Below are 14,016 nucleotides of genomic sequence, written 5' to 3'. Positions count from 1 at the left end.
ACTGTGAGGCACCATTGTCTTGCTGAGTAGAGAGACTTTGGAAGTAAATCTTGGCTTATTGTGATTCAGTGAGACTTTTGCAGTAAGGTAAGAGGGGTCAGAGGTTTGACTTGGCTGTGGATCATATCCAGACTCTTGGATGCCCATGTCACCCTCCAGCAGGGTGCTGGCGCTGGTCCAAGCACGATCCCTCACTTCATCGTGGGTAATGCTGCTGCCTTCTTCATTCCCTGCTGTGTCTGGCTGGGACAGTGTGCTCTGTGCCCGTCATTGCGGTTGTGCTCTCCTTGTTTTGGCTGGGTAAATAGTCGCCTCTTTCCCCCTCTGCAGTGACTATGTGTCAGCATAGTGAAGGAAGCTCAAGGGCTGCATCACACGATGCCTTGAGCCACCGATGAAAGGATGGTAGGAACATGGTGTGGGGGGCAGGCATGCATGGACCCAGAAGCCGAGCAGGTGGGAGGAGGCCACCTTTGATGTCCTGCAGCTTCATGTGGGTGGTGGATTTGCTTTGCTGCTATCGGGCCCTTCTCCCAGAGGTGTCCTACACACCTCTCCTCCCATTCTTTTGCAGCCAGGGAGAGAAAAGAAGGTGCTTAGAAACCTGCCTCTTTAAAATGCAAATGTTCCTGCTAGCTAGAAGCAGTCATGCCCTGTCGCACCCTTGGTAGGAGGTGCATCTTTTCGCGCAGAAGGTTAATGCATCCGGCATTTCTGCTCTCTGGGTCTCTGAGCATGTTCTCTCGGAGGCCCAAAGCCTTACCCAGACCTCCCAGGTTTGGATGGGTTTGCAGCTGAATTTCCTGCTACTGGTTGGTCTGGACATAGGAAGGGAACAAATGTTGGATGTTATTTAGCACTTCAGTCAGGTCGTGCTGCAGCCAGGAAGCGCAACGGTCTGTAATGGAGAACATATGGGATCTCACGCTAACACCCTCACTCGCTCCGTCCTTGTTTCCCTGCCTGTAAAATGAAAATAATAATTAAGTAAAGTACCTCAAAGAATAGTTGTGGGGCTTGCTTAACAAATGAACATTTGCGAAATGCTCACAGACCTTCATCCAGAAGGGGTGGCAGGATGGTGTTGTGTTTTTAATTGCCAGAGCACTGCCAGTCTGTCTCCTTCCCTCGCACCGGACGGAAAGGAGATGCTGGGTGGCCTGTTTGAATGGCAGGCCATGGTGCCAGGGGTGCTCAGCGTGCTCGGTGGCCCCTGGCCACGCGGGGATCTCTGGGGGTCCTGCTGTCCCGGATGGGGACGCAGCAGCGGAGTGACCCACCTGTGTTCATCTGCGTGATGGCCACCCTGCAGCCCTTGTGGTGACAGTGCCCGAGGTGAGACCAGTCCCACTCGGGGGGTGTGTGTGGGATGGTTTCTCTGGCCCTGTCGTCCCCGTAGCGGTCTAGGTCTGTTTCTCACTTCTTGCATGGAAAACTGGGACCCTCCTGTGCAGCTGTCCTTGCAGACGTGTACTCTACATCAAATGCTGACTCCAGGAGCAGTAGCGTTGAAAAAAGTCCCCACAGATAAGAGTATTTCCCCAGATGGTAACATAAAGTAAAAGTCAAGGGACTATTTATTTATTTCCCCCCCCCTCCACCTCCTTCTTTTTTTTTAAGTGGAGCTTTTTATTTTGCCTTCAAGGAAAACAGTATTAAACTTAGAGCTATTTTAAAAAAATAATTTTCCTTTTCCATACTCACTTTTCTGAGGCAGATGAAAGGAATAGCCTTCAGAGAAGAGCACTAGGAAAGGCAGAAACCCTCCTCTTCCTCCTTCTCATCCAGGGCACCACGTCCTCGCACCCTCCATCCCTCACTCCTGGCACTGGTTTCTAGGGGTGGAGGATATCGGCTCCGTTCTGTTTCCTGACTGACAGGCTCTGACACACACACTCACTCTGACACACATGCACACATGCACACCGTGGGTTGGTTGATATTTTCTTGGTCTGTTTTCTCCTGCTGAGCCCAACACACTGACGTGATGAGCTTGACGCTCAGCACCTTTCGAGAGGGAAAGCCTGGGCTCCCGTAACACAAGAGGTCCTCTCCAGTCTTCTGTGGCAGGAGTTGCAACAAGTCCTCCTGGTGCCCGAAGCCACCTGAGAAGTGATGTGGCTGAGCTGCGTGGTGACCAGTGGTGTCTGTGTTTGGTCAGGGTGAGACTGTGTCTCCCTGCATTTCAGTATGGCCTGAAAACCTGGAGGTGTGAGCACGCAGCACAAAGAAATTGTCCCCGAAACCCCAGCTACTGCTACCTGGCCAGGGAAGCCGAACGTCTGGCAGAGCTCCCAGGGCTGGCAGTGCGAAAGAGGGTCCCTGGCAGCCCCCCGAGAGGCAGGGATGGGGCCGGCACTGTTGCTGGGCTAGGGACTCATCCTGGCAGTCCTGTGCGGTAGCTGGTGAAAATCTATCAAAGCTGAGATGTGGTGAGCAAACCAGCTCGCCAGTAAATGAAGTGGCATTCTTCCAGAGAAATTTTTGCTCAGCAGAAACTGTGCGGCTGCATCTGATATGGGCTCTGTAAATGGCCATTAGCCTGTTGTGGATGAGAGAGATATAATTGAATTTAAGGAAAAGGTTTAGGAGGGAATAAACTTTTTCTTTTGCATAGTTTCCCAGAAGTTCTTTTTTTTTTTTCTTCAGTTGATAGCTGAAAATGTCAGTAGGTTGCAGTTAACGCACGGAGACAAAAATAAGAACCAAGGGAGGGCAAATAAGAAGGATAACTAGGGATGTCCATCTTCACTAGAGCTGGGTGTATGTAGCAATAAACGTTCACAAAGTGTGCTTGTGAATAAAACATGCAGCCTGTCTTCCTTAGCGATTGTGACCCATTTTATTCCCAAACACTGTTGAAAAAAAAAAATCTTCTACCCACAAAGATGTTCACGAAAGCAAGCTATCTTATAGAGTAATGTGCATAAATATAATTGAATGCTCAGGCTGGCGCTATTCTCAAAGCTGTTTTGAAGAGCTGTATCAGTTGCATAATAGGCTCGTGGAACAATTCGGCATGATTGCAAATAACTCGCGACGAGGAGAGGACGTTTCTCCCGCCTGTGAAGCATGGTGCCTACCTAGGAGCAGTGCAGGATGACTTACATGACCAATAGCATAATGTAAACGGTGAGTGAGGAGTAGGATATTTTCAGCAAAAGGGTCCCAGCTAAGCCATACGTTAAAATGCCTTCACGCAAACTGCTTGCCACAGCCATCCGGAAAGCAATCCCATCTGTAAGTTGACAGGCTGCTGGCTGATAATTCGGGGACGGATAACGGGGCTGCGTTTGTCAGAGGCTCTATCTGCAGGGAGCAATTTGATCAGCTTTAATCATATGTGACAGCACTGTGAAGTGTGAAGTTGTGGTCAATCAGTTTGAATTAATCCCTCCCTCGATGTCACTGAACCGAAGATCAGGGCAAGTTGGTGTTATTTTCTCGCTTCGCCCATCGCCAAGAGGAACGGCCCTCCCTGCCCACAGGTATCCCCACCTTCCCTGTGCTGGCCTGCGTTCCTCTTCGCGAGCCTTCCCTGCCCACGGTATCAAAGGCAGAGATGGAAACAAGCTATCTGCTCACGCAGAGTCCTTTCACGCCTGGCTGTTGCAAAGTCCTCTCCTGTGGGTTTTTCATTTTTTTTCCACGTGTAGCAGCGAGTTGCATTTGTACACCCAAAATGCCTGGGCTTTCCCGGCGCCTCCCGGATGGCTATTACACATTAAACTATAATTGCACTGTCAGGGAGTTTTCCTTTCTGATGCCCTGCCAACATGTTCCCTTTAAAAAAATTATATCTATAGAGGTTGGCAGCTTGGGCAGGAAATAATCCAGACAAATGCAGGCTGCCCCATCTTCGGGCCAATTAATCTGAAACAGATCTCCAGGGGGAGGGTGATAGCGGAAACGCTGAACGAGATCCGTGGGGAGTGGACGGCAATTTAGCCCGGCTGTAAACTTGCAATTCAGATGCTGGCAGCGGCACTCAGTGATGACGGGCTACGGAGAGGGCAGTGGAGGACCCTGCTGCGGTGGGCAAGGGGTGATGCCTCTGCAGGCAGCACCTACAATGCTGTGTGCTTCAGGCATCCCAGGCCCAGCTCCGTCTTGACAAATTGCTAGCCATTTCTAGTGGAAAAGGCCAGCAGAGCTGCTAGGTTAGATTAATGTTCTGGTGGAAATAACCTGTTGGTAAAGCGCAGGCGAGAAGTCTGCATGGCTCGGACCCCTGCCCAGGAAACAGTTTTCCGTGCAGCACAGCACAGGCTGAAGGGCTTCCCCGCGCAGGGGCCCGAGCTTGGTAGCGCAGAGAGCATCTGTGGAAAATTAAGAACAGCACTTATTGGGCAGAAGCACTTGCAGAAACCTGAGCGGCTGCCTGGATGGGCGATGTGGGCTGCAGCGGAGCCCAAGGGTAGGGAAGCTGTGAGCGCCTGGTTCCTCCGCTCTGGAAACTCTGCAGAGTTGTCTGCCCCTGGCAGCCCCAGGAGGGTTTTATCATCCTGGCAGGATGAGAAATGAAGAAAACACAAACTAACTTAAAACATGGCAAAAGGAAGAGGAAAACCGTATATTTAATTTTCTTTATTCCATTACTGTGAGGATTTGAGACTTTTTGGCTTAGAAAGGAATGAAAAATTGTTCCAAATGCTTCATTTTGACAAAACTGAAATGAAACCTTTAGGCTCCCTGAAGAGTTAGTTGGTCATTCATTTTTTTGTTTTTTAACATAAATAGCTGAGCAGACTGTGATGAGCCCATGAAGGATTTGGTGCCATTAGATCTGAATCTGTGTTGGAAAAAGCATTACCTGTTGTGTTCAAGTGCCGCACCAGCCCATCACCGGTAGGAAAGGGGTGGCCACGGGACGGGGCATAACTTTGTCTGAGGAGCGCCATGAAGTCAGTGATAAGATTAGTAGTAATCTGATGAACATGAAGTAATGGGGGAGGAATGTGTCTTGGAAAAGTTTGATAATGATGTCTAATATTAAAAAGAAGATTACCCTGAAATAATGAATGCCTTTGCACTACAGATTGTTTGGGGAATAAAAAGGAGATTTCACTCATTCTCTCTCTCTCCTGTTTGATTTGTAGTTATAATGCAAATGACACAGTATCTATAAACCCTCTCTCAGAAGCTTTTCTTCTGTTTCTGACCCTACCTTAGAAAAAAAACCTCAAAGCAACAGAAAATCTTAGACAAAAACGTTCAGGTATGGGTAGCATGAAATATTTTCATATAGATTTTAGTCCTGCTAGTTGTGCTATTTGAGAATGAATTGGATGCAACGGGGAGGTCAGCAAGAGCTGTTGTTAATAGCCGCTCTCTTTCAAGATACATATGAAAAAAACCCCAAACACATTCCATTGATGAAATATATAGCTGAAATGATAGGAGCTGTTATCCATATTTCAAGCGGCACAAAAGGTGGGTCAGGTATTTGAGCTGTGGGAGGAGAGGTGTGACCAGAGAAGAGAGCAACTGAGTGTAAGCACGAGAGGACAGTGCGGAGGGAGGGAGGGAGCTGGAGCATTTTATGCAGAAAAGCCACAAAAATATCACGGAAGCAGATAAAGGAGGATGTAAGCAAACATCAAAGAAGGGCTTGTAGTACCGCTTTTGAGGGTTTTAGAGGAAACGAGGCTGAAATAGTGAATGGGAAATCTCTCCTTTGTTTCCCTTCTCCGTTTGGGAAAACAAGCTTTACGGTTGCTCAGTCCTCCTTCCAGGGAGCGAGCGATGTCCCCCGCCAGCGGCTCACTGCGTGCCCTGCTGCAGGACAGGCAGGCTGCGAGGGCACGGCAGCAGGGGTGCGGAGGGGTAGCCAGGGCACGCGTCTTCTAACTCCCTGCTCCCCAGTTGCTCAAAATGAACATCTTTCAAGCAATGGTCACTGTTCCAGCCTGGGTCTGCGCAGAAAGACTGCTTTCTCTGGAAAATGTGAAGGAATGTGGTTTGACTGATTATTAGGAAGAAAGGGATGTTCTCAGCAGCCTTTTGGCCAAAACCCGGGAGAATGGAAGGCTGAAATTAGGCAGAGAAGTAACCTCTGCTGCTAAGAGGTCTCTCAGCTTATGCCAGCAAAGTTGGCTTTCTTTTGAGCACGCTTTGATTGCTTTAAAGTCATGTACTGTGCGTGCATGGTACTTTTTCGTGTGGCTGAGCTCTCAAAGTGAGCAGCTGAACAAGGCTTCGCAGTCTGCATGAGTGGCTGATTTCCCTGCACGGTGACAAGTCTGGTTAAACGTGTCGCGGGCTGTGCAAAGCGCGTGCAGAGCCCTGGTCTGACCCCTTGCGAAGCTCCGAGAGGGGCAGGAGACTCTGTACCGCAGCTCCCTGGTGCTTGAGAGAGGCAGAGAGCGCGCTGCTGAAATGGCTGGCAGGGCAGCTGGGGAAGATGCCCTTCCCTAGGGCTTTGGGAGCCTTGCAGCTGCTAGTGGTCCTGGAGAACAACATATCCTAGGCCTTTTGGGGAGAATGAGGTGGGCAAGAGATATAAAAGCCAAGGCACTGGGAGATGGTAAAGCTCGTGGGATATTCTGCTCTTTGGGCAAACGGACGTGACGTCCACAGCTACTTCTGGTAGGCAGCAGTGCTTCAGAGACCTGCAGAGCAGAACTCCTGTTTTCCTTCTGTTCTTCTTTAAACACAAAAATAAAACAAGCCTCCCCCTCCTCACAAACCAGGGAAAACTGTAGAAACGGATATCGAGGGGAATGCCTGCCTGCTCCAGGATGGGAGGCAGGATTTCCAGCTGGGGCTGGTGGGAAGGGCGCAAGCGACTTGCCCGAGCCATGGGGTGCTGTTGGGCTGAGGCTGCACCCCAGAACCTTGCTCTCACCCTGCCCGTCTCCCCCCCACCGCCCCCCTCACCCCGCAGGGACGCAGTGCCTGAGCCAGCCCCGTCTCTCTCTGTGCAAGCGCTGGTGTCTCAGCATCTGCCATGGGCATCAAATCCACCAGCCCCCCAGCGCCCTGCAGGCTGCCAGCCCCCCATAGACAGCAGCTTTGTCGCCTACGTGGCCATCGCCGCCCCCCAGGCAAGGGGGGAAGGGGCTCAAGCCCAACACGGGGGTTTCTGGGTGCGGCAAGGGGGGACGAGAAGAATCAGGGGTGAGGACAGAGAGGAGCGGCGAGGGGAAGAAACAAACCCATCCTGCTCTTGGGCTGTACGCGGAGGTGCATGGGGAGGGAAAGTGGGTGCCGCCCAGTGCCCCCCAAGAACCAGGGTAGGCTGCTTCACATTCTTCCCAGCCAAGAAATCAGCACAGAAATCTCTTCCAGAGCCAATCCTTTTGGTCCACTGGACCACTGCTTCCCCCCATAGCCCGCAGCTCCCTCTTTCACCCACGGGAAGTGGAGCAGCATCCTCAGAGGGGTGGGTAGCACCTCGAGACCCTCGGGAGCTTGGTTTGGAGGCCCCTGCTGCGTGCTGTAGTCTTGGTCTGGCTGGAGGATGGGTAACGGGAGCTGGCAGTGCCGTGTCTGGCGTCCCCCAGGATGGGAAGCTCAGCCTGAACCGAAGGGGCCATTTAGCGCTGTGAATTATTGAGTGCTTTGCAACGCGGAGGAGCCGAGCGAGCCAGCTGAGGTCGGGCAACCTGCGCTCCGCTTCTAGAAACCCTGCCTGACCGGGCGCCAAAACACCCCTCCGCCCCAGCAAAGCCGCGGTGCGCAGGCTGGAGCCCCCCGCAGCGAGGTGGGGAGGGGGAGGTGGATGGGAGGTGATGCCGGGGGTCTCTCTAGTGGCGGGCTGGGCAGTGGGAGTGAGGGAGGTGGGGACGCACTCTCCCTCTGGGGCTGGGGAGAGCAGGCTGGGCAGTGAGCTGTGAGCCCGCTGCCGGTGCTTAATATTTATTAATGACTTGGAAAAGTGGGGGAAGCAGTGAAGCAGCAAGTTTTGCAGATGGTATGAAATTATTTAGGTTAGAGAAGACTGTGCAGGCACCCGGCGGGACTTACCCAAGGTGGTGAAGGGGCAGGCGAACGTCGCTGTTGGCAAACACGTCGGAGAAGGCTGCCGCCGTGCCGCTGCCTCGCTGGGCTCTCAGTCGACCGCAGCCGCCTGGGTGACGGCGGGGGGAGGCTGGGTGTCACTGCACACAGTTCACAGGGAACATCTGCTCAGTCTGCAGAAGCCGTCTCAAAAGAGAACAAAATGGCTGGCTATATAAAGAACAGGATAAAAAAAACCATGCTGAAAATACCACCTTTCTGCTGTCTAAGCAGAGCAGGTGAATTGTGGGCTGGAGGCATCCTCTTCTTGCACGAGTAACGTAGATGAAGAATGGGGAGCAAAAACGGGCAAAGAAAATCATGGATGCAGAGAAACTGAAAATAGTGACTGTCTTGTTTCCACTTGTATGAGGAGGATTGTGGTGAGGTGTTTGAAAAGTAAAGACATATCAGTTTATCCTCCTAAATAAACCACAATCAAAGAGATACCCACTGATGTTGGTGGACAAAATGGCTAATGTGGGCAAACGGATGGATGCTTTTAAGCAGTGCATCATCAGCCCGGGGGATGAGACGGTGCAAGATGCATCGTGCACGCCAAGAGTGCAGCATGATTCAGGGTAGGACTGGACGTACAGGGGAATCACAACGACATTCACTTTTTGTGTCAGGGTTAGGAGTTGGCATAGAATCACAGAATGCTTTGGGTTGGAAGGGACCTTTAGAGGTCATCTAGCCCAACCTCCCTGCAGTAAGCAGGGACATCTTCAACTAGACCAGGTTGCTCAGAGCCCCGTCCAACATGGCCTTGAATGTTTCCTGCCATGGCAGGTAACTGGGGTGCAGCTCCTAAGAGTTGCCCTCGAGGCTCCCTGCAGCTTTTCCCTGCGGCACGCTAGCGGCCATGGTGTGAAGGGGATGCTGAGCTGGGAGGGCAGATGAGTGGGCCCCACAGCGTCGTGAGGCCATCACCCAGCATGTGGGAGCCATCACCACCTCCGACTTCTTCGCAACAGAGGACTGAGGTGGTGGGCTGTGCCACCAATGTAGCTGGGGGAAAGAGGCAGAGAAGATTGGGGTTTACTTCAAAATGCCTGCTAACCCTTGCCTCTCTGCCTACCCATCGGCAGCCAGGGCTGAGGTTCGGTCTTCCCCGTGCAGCGGGGTGGCAGCAGCTCTTTGCGTGGGGCTTTCACTGCCTGGTGCAGACGACTGTGGGATAAACACAGAGGGCAAAGGTCGGGCCTTGGCAGCTAATGGAGAAAAAGGTGAGTTTGAAATAGCTTGTCTCGGAGATGCATATATTCACAACACTGAAAAGGAGCTGTTTATCACCTAGGATCTTCAAGCGGGGGGGCTGTAAACAGCATTCGGTCCCCTGCAACGGCCTTTTTCACTCCTCCAGAGCAAGGCAAGGGGAGTGATCGCTCATCGCGGGCGCTCGCTACATCACTTCATAAAATTCTTCTAGAGTGGTTAAATCACTCAAGCAAGACAAGCCTTCGACATGGTTAGGAAATGTGACCTAGTTAAGCCCAGCCGTTTTTGAGTGCGATGAAATGGAAACGACTTGTGCTTGCTGAAATTTGACACCAGAAATAGGGCATTTCTGCTCTCCCGGCCAGCGGAGCCCGCAGGGTGTGTGCGGGTAGGTTGGTGGGTGCACAAGGCAGCACCCTGCCACAGCAACCCCGGCCCAACCCTCCTCTCCTGCTGCCGCCTTGGTGGGTGCCAGGGACCCCTGCAGCCCTGGACATCCCCACTCTGTGCCTGACTCTCTTCCTTGAAATCCAATTAAAGGGTGAAATGAATTTCGGAGTCACTGCTAGGGGCTGGGAAGCGTCCGTGCATGGTGGGGAATAAGGTCTGTCTGCCGGTGCCGGAGAAGCAGAGAACTGGCTCTGGTCTCGTTTTAAGCCCAGCCCCACTGGAAAGCTGCTGCCGCAGCTGCAAGGGAGCTATAAACGTACCTTGCAATAATGTTATCGCTTTGATGGATGCTGTAAAGGCTTTGAATGCCTTTTTTTTTTTTTTTCTTTTACACTGTGGCCTTGTACCTTGCAGCCTTCCTTGCTGTAATGCGCCGGTTTCTTTTGTAACTCAAATCCTGCCCCCTCCTCTCTCCCTACCTCTTTTAATGGGCAGAATACCTTTGTTTGCTGACCCTTTCCTGGAGGAAAAAAGAAATTCTCTGCTATTTGAGGGAAAAAAGCCTTTCTTCTCTCCTGTTGCTGCTCCCAGGGCAGGTTTATGCCTCTCCAACACTGATTAATGCAGAGGTTACCAGAAAGGAGCTCCAGTGTAGGCTGCTCAAGCTCTGCTCTTGGAGAGGGACTGGCCTTGTAGGGACTGCAAGCTCCTCATGTCTCTGGAGGAGAAAGAAACTTCTTGATACTGAAAGTCATTGGTTTTGACATTTTCTTCCTCAGAAATAGTTTCCCTTTTGACAGTGTTAGTACGCTTGGGGCAGTCCACTCGAATGCACTGATGTCTTGGACCCTCCAAGGGGCTGGTGTGAGAGCTTGGGAGTGCACCATGGTGATGTGACCTTGATTTGCCATTTTAGGAGTGCTGTGCAAACAGCTGGGCTGGCTGATGCAATGGATCCTTTCCCAGAAGGATCCCCTCCATCCTTCCTCGCTTCTCAGCAGCTTTCCTCCATCTGTCCCTCCCTGGTGCTTTCCCCCTGCACGCCCTCAGGCTGTGGAGCTCACCGCTGCCAGTTAGGATGGAGGCCAAACGCATAGAGGGGTTTGCAAAGCAATTAGGTTCAGAGGAGAAAAGGTCCCTGAAGGCTATTAAAGTTGCAGGCACAGCCCCTGGCTCAAGGAGTTGCTACGCCATGGACTGCTAGAGGCTGGGAGGGCCCTCTGGGGAAAGTCACGCTCTACGCCCATCCTTGCCTTTCTGCATTTTTTGGTTAAATGTCTGTTCCTGGCCACTGCTGCAGGCAGCTTACCAAGCTGGATGCCCAGCAGTCTGGTGAAGTGTGGTCATTCTTATGTCCTGCTCTCCTGCAGTTTTCTGATTTTCTTCACCCTCTTTCTTCTGTCTCCCTGGTTGTTTCCCTGCTAAGATGACTTCTTATCTTTCCCACTCTGCTCTGGCCTTGTTCTCCCCTTACATGACTTGTTTCAGTGTTCAGCCTTTGCTTGGCTTTGGCTGTGGGTGACTCATTCTCTGCGCCTTGCCTTGGTCCCGCCTCTTGGCTGTCTCTTGGACATCTGCTCTGCGCTGCATCATTCAAATGTAGCCTGCCTGAAAATGAAGCCCTGCTCTGTCTCCTGACACACTCCCTTTTCAGCAAAAAGCTGCCTTCTGTGGAGAGCTGAGGCTTCTCCAAGGGGACAGTGGGCTCCCCAGTGGATAACATCAACAACAAGGCATTGGTACAGTCCTCTCCTCCTATCTCCAGCCTAAAAGTAACTTTAACTGTCTCCCAATCAGCCTGGAGTCACAAGAGCAGCAGAGGGTCAGGGCAGCATAAGCTCCCGCTGTGCTCATTGGGCTGTCCTTGGGTACTCAGTTACGGAGATTTTCAAGGCTCGTTGGGTGCAAGGAGCCATTCCTGAGAGGAGGTTGTAGTGAGGCAGGTGTTGGTCTCTTCTCGCAACTAACTGACGATAGGACGAGAGGCAATGGCCTCAAGCTGCGTCAGAGGAGGTTTAGATTAGATATTAGGAAAAATTTCTTTACTGAAAGAGTGGCCAGACATTGAAATAGGCTGCCTGGGGAGGTGGTTGAGTCCCCATCCCTGGAGGTTTTCAAAAAACATGTAGATGTGGCACTTCGGGATATGGTTTAGTAGGCATGGGGGTGTTGGGTCGATGGTTGGACTTGATGATCTTAGAGGTCTTTTCCAACCTATGATTCTATGATTCATGGCCAGCTACCTGCTTGCACTGCTGCCCTGTAGATCCCTCCCTGCTCCTACACCCATCTCCCGCACTTGCCCTGCTCAGCACTCCCTGCCTGCCTCTCTCTCGTCATTGCCCACCCTGCTGCGGGGTGGCACAGCTTCTCTGAGGAATTCCCTTCTCATGGGAGGAGAGGGAGAGAGACAGCTGCTTTGTGCTACCTGAGACCCTGCTGAGAAGAAGGGCTGCCCCATCCCTGTTTGTTTCACAAACCAGGTACCCTGGAGAACCTGATTCCTCAGGGGCACTGAGCACAGGGAGCTCATGGCACAAGGACGCATTTGTACTTGTGACGATGAAGTAAAAGTATAATTTCTTTTAGTCATAATTCCAAGTTTGCTTCCGTGTAGGGCTTTCAAGTAAGATGTAGCTGGTCAGCAAGGGTATAAAATCTAACAAAAATAGAAGGTCGAGTTTCAGGCCAGGATCATTAGACTAGGCAAAACTTGATGAATGCAGTTTCTTTCTTCCCTCCTCTCAAATGAATTCAGACCAGGCCAATGTTTCCTTTTTGGTGAGGGATTTCTGAGGTTCTGATTCCACGGAAAGTTTGACTGGCATGGGTGCTTGGCCAGTTTTTGAAGACAGCATTTGTTGAGGGTTTGCTCAGTGCTTGGAGCATAAAACTGAACTAAACATATACATTCAATTGCTGTGCTCAGAGTAAGGGCTTTGTGTGCGTACTCTTGAAACACACTGGAGAGACTCTGCTGCTGCGAACCCAAACCAAGTCACCAAATTAAATACAAAGATACGCGCTTAAGAAACTCCTGTGCAGATCTGCAGTTGAATAACATCTGTGCTGGGACGAGACAAAACCCAGGTGCCTTTCCGAGCGAAGACTTCCATGGTTTTTTAATGTCAACAATAACAAGTCATTTTATAGGTGCTTTTTACCTTGAAGTATCTCCAAATGCTTTGTAGATCTATGTGTATATATGATCATTTGCCCAGCAATGAAGGGGAGGCTCTGGGGTGGGATGCAGCAGTCATTCTGTGTTTATCTACAGTGCCCTTGGGCACCTTCTCCTTTCAGAGCCCTGCAGTGCACACGCAGTTAGCTCTCTCTAACTTTCTCCCCCAACCTCCTTCCCCTGCATTTCTCTAGGTTTTCTCGCATCCCTTGCTCCTGCTTTCACCCTTCTGTGCTGCATTTCTTGTGCCTGGACAGCCCCCCCTGCTCTCGTCTGTGCATGCACTATTCCTCTTCCTTGGCCGTCCTCTGCAAAACCGTCCTCCTGAAGCACTCCCCCCTTCCTTCCTCTCCTCCAGACTCCTCCACGCCTGAACTCTTAACTTTCCATTGAATTTGCATGCCATGCCTGTTTCAGCTTGCAAGCCGCCTGGGACAGCAAAGATGTTTTATCTGCAGTGACAAATTGCTGCATAAAGTTACAGTGTGACATGAAAAGAACAACCACCCTAATGGTGTTGCAACCTGATGGCCGTGATATGCCAGGGAGAAGAAAGTTAACGAAAACAAAGGTCAGTGCTGATAGATTAAGGTCTGAAAGCAAAAAAACATACTTAAAAGGTTTCCTTCTCTAATGCTTTGCATCTAGACACTTTCTGAGATCATCTGTTGATTCCCAGCATCTCCTGTTGCGGGCAGAGAAAGGACAAACTTCCTTGCACCTCAGGGGCGACCAGACCACACTCCTCTTAACAGCCATTTAGCAAATCTCCATGGGGCTGAGGTTCACATCTTTCAATTTAATTTTTTAAAATTGAAATATAAATTTTTTAAAATTGTCTCAAGTTAGGCTATGTGCCTAACCTCACACAGTCCCTACTACCTGATCCTCTGCCATATCTATTCACCTTAATTTTTGCTTCTGGGCTGGGCTTCTTCCAGATTTTGGGCAACTTTACAAGAGTGAGCACTGCATGGAGCGCTGGGCAGTTAGCAAGCAAGCTGCCCTGAGCTGCTGCTCATCATCTACCTGGTGCTTGCAAATCACAGTTTTCCACCCTTCTCCATGCCTTTGTTCCAGACTTTAGCTCTTCAATACAGAAAGTCATTTATGATGTGCTCGCATAGCACCTTGCACTGCAGGGGTGAGGGGAGGGAGGTCCCTATGTGCAACAGCAGTAATGGTCAGATAAAAAATGTAGATAAGGCACTTTGGGATATGGT

The 14,016-nt window shown here is 51.0% G+C and overlaps 1 protein-coding gene across 1 annotated transcript in view; it reads left to right on the top strand.

Annotated features, from left to right (window-relative positions):
- The window catches only part of CD2 (CD2 molecule), a 44,630-nt gene extending 31,335 nt beyond the window's left edge, over positions 1 to 13,295 (top strand). Inside the window, exon 6 of the transcript XR_012761932.1 lies at positions 13,211 to 13,295. The gene's annotated coding sequence lies outside the window, so the exon portion shown is untranslated. The remainder of the gene's footprint in view (positions 1 to 13,210) is intronic.
- The last annotated feature ends 721 nt before the right edge of the window (positions 13,296 to 14,016 follow it).

The sequence above is a fragment of the Opisthocomus hoazin genome, chromosome 1 (assembly GCF_030867145.1).
Source record: "Opisthocomus hoazin isolate bOpiHoa1 chromosome 1, bOpiHoa1.hap1, whole genome shotgun sequence".
Lineage (NCBI taxonomy): Eukaryota > Metazoa > Chordata > Aves > Opisthocomiformes > Opisthocomidae > Opisthocomus > Opisthocomus hoazin.
This window is presented reverse-complemented; position numbering and strand designations above follow the sequence as displayed.